Raw genomic sequence first — 9,643 nt, forward strand, 5'->3', positions numbered from 1 at the left:
AAAAAAAAAAAAAAGAATCTACCTTGGGCTCAGGTCATGATCCCAGGGTCCTGGAATGGAGCCCTGCATGGGGCTCCCTGCCCAGTGAGGAGCCTGCTTTTTTCTCTCTGCCTGCCACTCCCTCTGCTTGTGCTCGCTCGCTCTCTGACAAGTAAATAAATAAAATCTTTATATATATAGTTTTTTAAAAATCTATGGGCAAAGATTCATTTGTAATAGTTTCAGCATCATTTGTAATAGTAAAAAGTTGGAAATAAGCCAGAATACACATACCCGTACCCACACCAACACTTACATAGTCTTCAATCTTGCTCAAGTGAATTTGGAGACCATCAGTATCCGTATCACCTGGGGATGTTTTATTTTTTATTTTTTTTATTTTTTAAAGATTTTATTTATTTATTTGACAGAGACACAGAGAGAGAAGGAACACAAGCAGAGGGAGTGGGAGAGGAAGAAGCAGGCTTCCCACCGAGCAGAGAGCCCGATGCGGGACTCGATCCCAGGACCCTGGGATCATGACCCAAGCCGAAGGCAGACGCTTAACGACTGAGTCACCCAGGAGCCCCTCACCTGGGGATGTTTTAGAAACAATCTCAGGTCCCATCCCAGACCTACTGAAACAGAGTTTTTATTCTGAAAGTTCCTTGAGGTATTTGTATGAGTGTTAAGATTAGAGAAACACTGGCAAGAATATACATCAAAATGTTCGCGGTGATTTTCCAGGTAGTGATGCTCCCTGTTTTAAATGCATTTGCTAGTTTTTCTAGCTCTGACACACACCGTTTTCATAAGAATGTGTCAATTCTAGGACACTCCGTGCCATGGCTGAACATGCCTGGACACCCTTCCTGGCACACCTCAGGCAAGACCCAGGAAATCTCCTCCGAGAAATCCCAGTCTTAGCCCCTTCTTCCTCCACCCGCAACCAGACAGCCTCCCATCCAGCTGTGTTGTTGGTCCAGTAACCGTAGCACTGTGCCAAAATTATTATTCTTGCTTCTTCAGCTGTTCACAAACTAAAATAGGAAAAAAATACCAAAGAAATTATCCAGGCTGCAGTGCAGAAAGGAAATGCAAATTAACATTATAATTATGGTTTGATTCATCTGTTTCCTCCAGTGGACTGTGAACTTCTTGAAGGCAAGGACCATGTCTCACTTGCCTCCCAGCTTCGTCTGGCCCAAAGTAGGGACTCAATAAATATTTGCTAAGGGATGAAAGAGAGGTGTTTGCCCAGGCCCTGAAGCAAAATCTGATTTGTCAGGAGGAATTCTGGCCGGGGCAGCCAGCACGCTCGGCCCTCAGCATCCCCTCTCCCACCTCCTCTGTGGCCTTCCTTTTGCTCCCACCCTGAGCACCCATCCTAGTCAGCTCCTGGAGAGACTTCTCATCTCCCAATCGCCTCAACTAAGAACCTGCATCCGCCACACCAGACTCCACCCTCTCCCTGATGAGCTGCTTTTCTTCCCTTCCCCCACACCAATGGCAGGAAGAGCTCAAAAGGAAATTTACCAAGCAACAGTATCTATTTTTTAAGATTGATTGATTTATTTGAGAGAGAGAGAGCTCACACAAAGGGGGAGGGGCAGAGGGAGAGGCAGAGAACGTCAAGCGATCTCTTCACTGAGTGCCGAGCCCAACACAGGGCTCTATCTCAAGACCCAGAGATATGACCTAAACCAAAATCAGGAGTTGGACGCTTAACCAACTGAGCCACCCAGGGGCCCCAACAGTATTTTTTTTTTTAAGATTTTATTTATTTATTTGACAGAGAGAGACACAGTGAGAGAGGGAACACCAGAAGGGGAGTGGGAGAGGGGGAAGCAGGCTTCCTGCGGAGCAGGGAGCCCGACGCAGGGCTCGATCCCAGGACTCTGGGATCATGACCTGAGCCGAAGGCAGATGCTTAATGACTGAGCCACCCAGGCACCCCCCAACAGTATTTTTTTAAAATATTATTTAAAGATTTTTTTTATATTTGAGAGACAGGGAGAGTGCTCATGCATGATAGGGGGAGGGGCAGAGGGACAAGCAGACTCCCTGCTGAGCAGGGAGCCTGATGCAGGGCTTGATCCCAGGACCGGGAGATCAGACCTGAGCCGAAGTCAGACAACTAACTGAGCCACCCAGGTGCTCCCAGTATTTTTCTTCATTTATTTATTTGTCAGAGAGAGAGACAGCAGGTGCACACAAGCATGGGGAGCAGCAGGCAGAGGGAGAAGGAGAAGCAGGCTTCCCGAGCAGGCAGCCTGAGGCGGGGCTCGAACCCAGGATCATGATCTGAGCCGAAGGCAGACGCTTAACCGACTGAGACACCAGGTGCCCCCAGTATTTTTTTTTAATAAAGAAATAAGGGTGGGGCGCCTGGGTGGCTCAGATGGTTAAGCATCTGCCTTCGGCTCAGGTCATGATTCCAGGGTCCTGGGATCGAGCCCCGCATCGGGCTTCCTGCTCAGCGGGGAGCCTGCTTCTCCCTCTCCCTCTGCCTCTCTCCCTGCTCATGCTCTCTCTCTCTCTCTCTCTGTATCTCAAATGAATAAAAAAAAAAAAAAAGAAGAAATAAGGGTCACCTAGGACCTGGACTGGACTTTGACCTGCAGAGAGGCTTTTGGCCCCAGAAGTGGGGTGCCCCTCAATCACCTTGTGGCCCAAACCTTTTTGCAGGGATGGCCTTTTCCAGCCTCATTTCAGGGCAGTCTCTGCAGTGACTCCTATCTGAGCTTCTGAGTGGTCTTGAAGACCTAAATCCAACAAACATGATACACACTTATTACATGCTGTAGTGATACCTGCTAATCACTTAAATTGACAAGCACTCTACCTGGTTTGTTAAAATTTATGTTTTTGTTTATTTTTCTAAGTAGGCTCCATGCCCAACATGGGGCTTGAACTCACAACCCCGAGATCAAGCCATGGGTCGCTAAAATTTAATTCCCCCAACACCCCTGTATAGTTGGTTGTATATGTTCTCCGTTTGCAGCTGAAGACTAAGATTCAGAGAGGTTGAGCAACTCACCCTAACTCACACAGGAAGGGAGCAGAACCTAGATATAAACCTGGCTCTGTGTGACTCCAGAGCCTGAATGCTTAACTACTATATAAATTGCGATCCGTGTGGCTTCATTTACCCATTCCTTCCACAAATAATATTCCAGGAGTGTTACCTGAGCCAGGCTTTGCACAAAGTGATGGGATTCAATGGTGGAAAACAAAGCCCTCCCCTTAGAGGCTTAGTCTGGTGTCCCAGAAATATTATGTACACACGTAATTACAAACTCTTAGGCACTCTGCTCCTGGATGCTTTGTGGGCAAAGCACCAAATGCAATGAAAGCAGCCTAGAGCTGGCGTGGGACTCAGGCTTCTGTGGTCTTTAGTAAAGGCTCTGAGCTGGGGGGAACACAGCTCCCCGCACGAGTATGTTAGAAAAACAGGACGTAGGCCAGCATGCCTAGAGCCCAGAGAGCACCAGAAAGTGGTGCAGGGTTCGGGGTAGAGAGGGTAGGGGCCAAATCACTCAGGGTCTGGTCGGCCAAGGCAAGGGACTTGGGAAGTTTTAAAGGGTTTTCAACAGAGTGGTGAATTCAGACTCACTTTCTGGAACGATCGCTCTGGCTGCTGTTTGGAGAACAGATTTGAAGGGGCAATGGTTACAGCAGTCCAAGTAAACAGTGATGTGGCTTGATGTGGGATGCTAGGGGCAGGCAATGGAAGAAGAAGGGGGATGTGGGGTATAGTTTTGAAATTAAGGCCAGTAGGACTGAACGTGGGCTACAAGAGAAGGATCTAGAGCGCCTGGACACCTGGATGAATACGGTGCCTTTTCTGAGAAGGGGAACACTGAGGGAGGAGCGGTCTGCGGGGAGAACCAAGAGTTTGCTTTTGTTGAGTTTGAGATACCAGTAATCGAGTGGGCAATTAGAGTTGTCTTCATCTTTGGGTCCCTAGAATCAGCACAAAATTGGTGCTTATTTAAAACATCTGTAAATAAAAGAACACACAAATGAGTAGAATTTGAGTCACACCTTGAAGAATGGATGGATTTGGCCTTTGAGATGAAGACCTGTTGGCGCCTGACACCAAAACAAAACCAAAACAAAAACCAAATAGAACAGTTGGTGGAAGCAAAGAATAAAGGGCTGAATGCGATGTAGGAGTGGCCCCGCGGCGCCTGTTGTTAGCGCTCACCAAGGCTTTTTGTGCCTTTGCCTCTAACCCGGGGCCATCCTCTGCAGAGCCAGAAAATAAGTCAGGGCTAGGAAAAATTACGTTTTTATTGAAGGGAGGGATCCAGGGTGTATTTCTGGGCATGTGTGTGTCTGCATCAAAGCATTTTATATTTGTATTTTTTTTTTTTAAAGATTTTATTTATTTGACAGCGAGAGACATAGCGAGAGAAAGAACACAAGCAAGGGGAGTGAGAGAGGGAGAAGCAGACTCCCCACGGAGCAGGGAGCCGGATGCGGGGCTCGATCCCAGGACCCTGGGATCATGACCTGAGCCGAAGGCAGACGCTTAACGACTGAGCCACCCAGGCGCCCTGTATTTTTATATTTCATAGGCCAGTAGGCCCTGGTCTTTCCAACTTGACCTTGTCTGCAAGGCCAAATTCGCTTTTTATTTGCATGGACTGACCCGGTTGCAGAACCGCAAGCCCCGCCCCCAGCGAACAGGGCCCGAGCAGGTCAGGCTGAACCGCCCTGTTCCTGTTGCTTGTGGAGCACCGAGCACAGCTTCCTTTCTGAGCAGCTGGTGTCAGGCACTTTGCCCAGAGCCTCCAAAAACATTTCTTCAGAGAGAAATGTTTAAGTTTAGTAGCTAGTGCCCACAAGCAAGGGTTGGAATAAGACTGACCCAGAGGTGAAGACCAAAAGCATCGTTAGCATACAAACAGTCCTTCCTGCTTGTTTACTCATTCAGTTCATCACTCAATCGTTTATTCAACCAATACCCTCCAGTAGGGTGTTCAAGTTCCCGAAATCCCCAGCATCCTAATTCCCTCAGCTATAAAACAGGGACAGTCATAATGCCTTCTTTTGAAGCTCATTAGGAGGATGAAATTCATTCACTCAACAAATATTTAGCACAAAGGGCTGGGGCTGTCCTAAGTGCTCAGGATAGTGGTGAACAAAACACAGATCTCTGCCCTCATGGAGCAGACATTCAAATGGGGAGAGTTGTTAGAAAAATAAATAAAGCATATAGTGGTGGTCAGGGAAGGCTTCACAGAGGAGGTGACATGTCAGCAAGGCTCTGAAGGAGGTGAAGGAGCAAGCCATTAACACCAGAGAGAATGGGGAAGTGGAATGAGCTGAGAGAGCAGTTAGTTAGACAAGAATGGGGGTAGGGGAGGGCGCCTGGGTGGCTCAGATGGTTAAGCGTCTGCCTTCGGCTCAGGTCATGATCCCAGAATCCTGGGATCAAGCCCCGCATTGGGCTCCCTGCTCAAGTGGGCAGCCTGCTTCTCCCTCTCCCTCTGCCATTCTCTCCACTTGTGCTCTCTGGCTCTATCTTTCTGTCAAATAAATAAATAAAATCTTAAAAAAAAAAAAAAAAAGAATGGGGGTAGGGGAAGGCTGTAGGCCATCAGAGGACTTGGCTTCTCTCCAGAATGAGACAGGCTATCATTTGGTGTTTTTAAGAGGAGGAGCACCAAGATCCGGCTTCTAATGTTCAAGAATCACTCTGTCGGCTGTGTTGGGGAGACTGTAACAGGCAGGGACAGAAGCAGGGAGAAGAATACTGATCAGTCTGCAGATGATGGTGGGTTGGCCCAGGGTGGTGGCAGCAGAAGTGGAGGGAAGTGCTGGATTCGGGATGTGTTTTGCAGGCAGAGCAGAACTATATACATGTTAATGTCAATGCACCAAAAGCACAATTCATTTAAAAATTTTTTTCAATAAATTGGACTTTGTCAAAATTAAAAGCATTTGAGCTTCAAAAGACACTATTAAAATGAAAAGACAAGCCACAGAATGAGGGAAAATATTTACAAAGCCTATATCTGATAAAGGATTTGTATCCAGAGTATATAAAGAACTCTTACAACTCAATGTTAAGACAATTCAATTAAAAAATGGACAAAAGATTTAAATGGATATTTCACCAGAGAAGATGTATGAATGGCTAATAAGCATATGAAAAGATGTTCAACATCATTAATCATTAAAGAAATGCAAATCAAATAAATCCCTAATGAGATACCACTTTATACTCATTAGAATGGCTATAATCAGAAAGACAGACAATAACAAATGTTGACAAGGATGTGGAGAAATGGAGACCCTCGTCTATTGTTAATGGAAATGTGAAGTGGTACAACCATTTTGGAAAACAGTTTGGTGGTTTCTTAAAAGATAAACATAAATTTACTTTGCAACCAGAAATTCCACCCTTAATTATCTACCCAAGAGAAATGAAAACACATGTTCAACACAAAGATTTCCACATAAATGTTTATAGAAGCTCTATTCATAATAGCCAAAAAGGAGAAACAGCCCAAATGTCAATCAATATTGTAACCTAACTCAGAAGGCTCACTCCTTGGAGTACACCAAATTGAACACAACCCAAGAAAATGTTGAAAGCAAAGAACTCTTTATTACTTGCTAGAAGTAAGGAGACAGAGAGGCAGTGCTTAAAGCACTGTCTCCCCATGGAGCTGGCAGAGGACATTTTTATTCAGTTTAATAGGGGGTGGGGGGGTGCCTGGGTGGTTCAGTCATTAAGCATCTGCCTTCGGCTCAGGTCATGATCCCAGAGCTCTGGGATCAAGTCCTGCATCGGGCTCCTTTCTCAGTGGGGAGCCTGCTTCTCCCTCTGCCTTCTTCTTCCTCGGCCTGCCATTCCCCCTGCTTGTGCTCTCTCTCTCTCTCTCTGTCTGACAAATAAATAAATAAAATCTTTTAAAAAAATGGAGGAAAACAAAACAAAACAAAAAATGGTAGAAACTCCACACAAAGGAGAAGATCATAGTATTATAATGAGCTAAAGGTAACCTCAGGACAATGGGGATGGGGGGCGGGGGGCACTTATCTGTAGGTCTGAAGCTCCAATCCATCTCTTAGTGGCTCATGTAAGGGGCTATCAGGTGAGACATACCTCTAGCAAGGGGTTATCAGGTGAAAAACCTAGTTGGGTGTCTCCTTGGCTGGAACTGTTGGTTCTGCAAAATAAAACACATTCCTTCCTTGCTTTTGTTCCTTCCCCTCGTCCCTTCTGCTGAGTAACTTCCCATGGCATCCTAGCTAATAATGGTACAACAGGAGGGCACCTGACTGCTTGGCATAGTAGGTAGAACACGGGTCTCTTGTTCTTGGGGTTGTGAGTTCAAGCTACAGGTTGAGTGTAGAGATTACTTAAAAATGAAATCTCAAAAAAAAAAAAAAGCCAGTTACAAAGACCACATATTTTATGGTTCTATTTATATGTCTAGAAAATGCAGATCTATACAGACAGGAAGTAGATGAATGGTCGCCTGGGGCTGCTAGTAAGGACAGTGATTGTAACTGGGCACAGGGTCTTTTTTATTTTCTTAAGATTTTATTTATTTATTTGAGTGAGAGAGAGAGAGAAAGAGAAAGCACGAGATCGGGGCGGGTCAGAGGGTCAGATTGGGGAGAAGCAGACTCCCCACCGAGCAGGGAGCCCGATGTGGGACTCGATCCTGGGACTCCAGGATCATGACCTGAGTCGAAGGCAGAGGCTAAACTGACTGAGCTACCCAGGCATCCCTGGGCACAAGGGTCTTATTGAGGTGATGGAAATGTACTAAAACTGGATTGGGTGATGGTTGCACAACTTGGTAAATTTATTAAAAATCATCAAATTATACCCTTAAAATGGGCAGATTTTATGTTATGTAAATTATACCTTAATAAAGTTGTTTTTATAAAAAGAAAAATGTCAATGACAGTGTAAACAATTTATGTATAAATAAAGCACTTAACATAGTGTCTAGAACATAGTAAGTGCTCAATAAATGTAGTTAACTTTTAGGGGCGCCTGGGTGGCACAGTCAATTAAGCATCCAACTCTTGATTTTGGCTCAGGTCCTGATCTCAGTGTCGTGAGATCGAGCCCTGCGTGGGGCTCCCTGCTCAGTGTGAAGTCTGCTTAGGTTTCTCTCTCCCTCTCCCTCTGCCCCTCCCCTCTGCATGTGCGCACACTCTCTCAAATAACTAAATAAATCTTAAATAAATGTAGTTAACTTTTTTCTTTTAAAGTAAACTCTACACCCAATGTGGGACTTGAACTCACCACCCCGAGATCGAGAGTTGCATATTCTACTAACTGAACCAGTCAGATACCCCTATAGTTAACTTCTTAAGCTAATAATATTACCGTGATTATTACTGATGTAATGCTTACTATGTGTTAGGCACTGTGCTGGGTACTGGATAAAATGAAGCTCTAGGAAAGAATCTGTGAGCGAGAAGCATGGCATGAACTTTATGCCATAAAGACAGACTTTAATGTTCAGATTCTACTGCCGTTGTTAACAAGTCACCGTAAAAGTTGTTCATCCCTGTTTTTTGCCTTTGGAGTAAGCACAACTTGTGTGAATTTATTTATTTACGTGAACACCTGTTTCATGTCTGTCTCCCTCACTGGATTATAAACACCATGAGGGCAGGGAAAGGTCTGTTCCTCTCATTACTGGCAGGTGGGCACCTTCTAGAAGATGTTTTTTTAAATTTATTTTTTATTTTTTTTAAAGATTTTATTTATTTATTTATTTATTTGAGAGAGAGGGCACAAGCAGGGGGAAGCGGCAGAGAGAGAGGGAGAAGAAGCAGACTGCCCACTGAGCAGGGAGCCTGATGTGTGACTCCATCCTGGGACTCCAGGATCATGACCTGAGCCGAAGGCAGATGCTTAACCAACTGAGCCATCCAGGTGCCCCAAGAAGATGTTTTTTTAAGTTTATTAAAAACAACTTTTTTTTTAAAATATTTTATTTATTTATTTGAGACAGAGAGAATGAGAGAGAGAGAGCACATGAGAGGGGGGAGGGTCAGAGGCAGAAGCAGGCTCCCTGCCGAGCAGGGAGCCCGATGCGGGACTCGATCCAGGGACTCCAGGATCACGACCTGAGCCGAAGGCAGTCGCTTAACCAACTGAGCCACCCAGGCGTCCTAAAAACAACTTTTTAAAAAATAATCTCTACACCCAATGTGAGGCTCAAACGCAATACCCTGAGATCAAGAGTCAGATGTTCCACCAACTGAGCCAGCCAAGCACCCCATTTTAAGACTTTTTGCTGGGTCTGAGAGGAGGAGTAGTTGCTGCTGATACTGTCCTTTCTTCCTTATCCCCATGAATGAGGATGGGATGTCTGGAGCTTCAGCAATCCCCTTACAACGATGAGATGCACACCTCTGAGGGCCAAAGCCAGGTTGTGAAGTACGGACAAAGGTGGAAGCAGCCTGTCTCTTCGGTGACTTTGTTGAGCATTGAGCCAATGCCAATGAATACCTCCCTTCAGACTTATTACACATGAGGAAAAAAACCTTGTATTTATCTAAGTCACTGTTGCTAGGGTTTCCTATTTCTGGTAATGGAACACATTCCTAAATGATAATATCAGTAAGACTGAAGTGAGACTCTTGAAAGATTTGGTCTAGTGGAGGAAGATGGACA

Source organism: Leptonychotes weddellii, chromosome 4 (genome assembly GCF_054177405.1).
Source record: "Leptonychotes weddellii isolate Sample4059 chromosome 4, ASM5417740v2, whole genome shotgun sequence".
Classification (NCBI taxonomy): domain Eukaryota; kingdom Metazoa; phylum Chordata; class Mammalia; order Carnivora; family Phocidae; genus Leptonychotes; species Leptonychotes weddellii.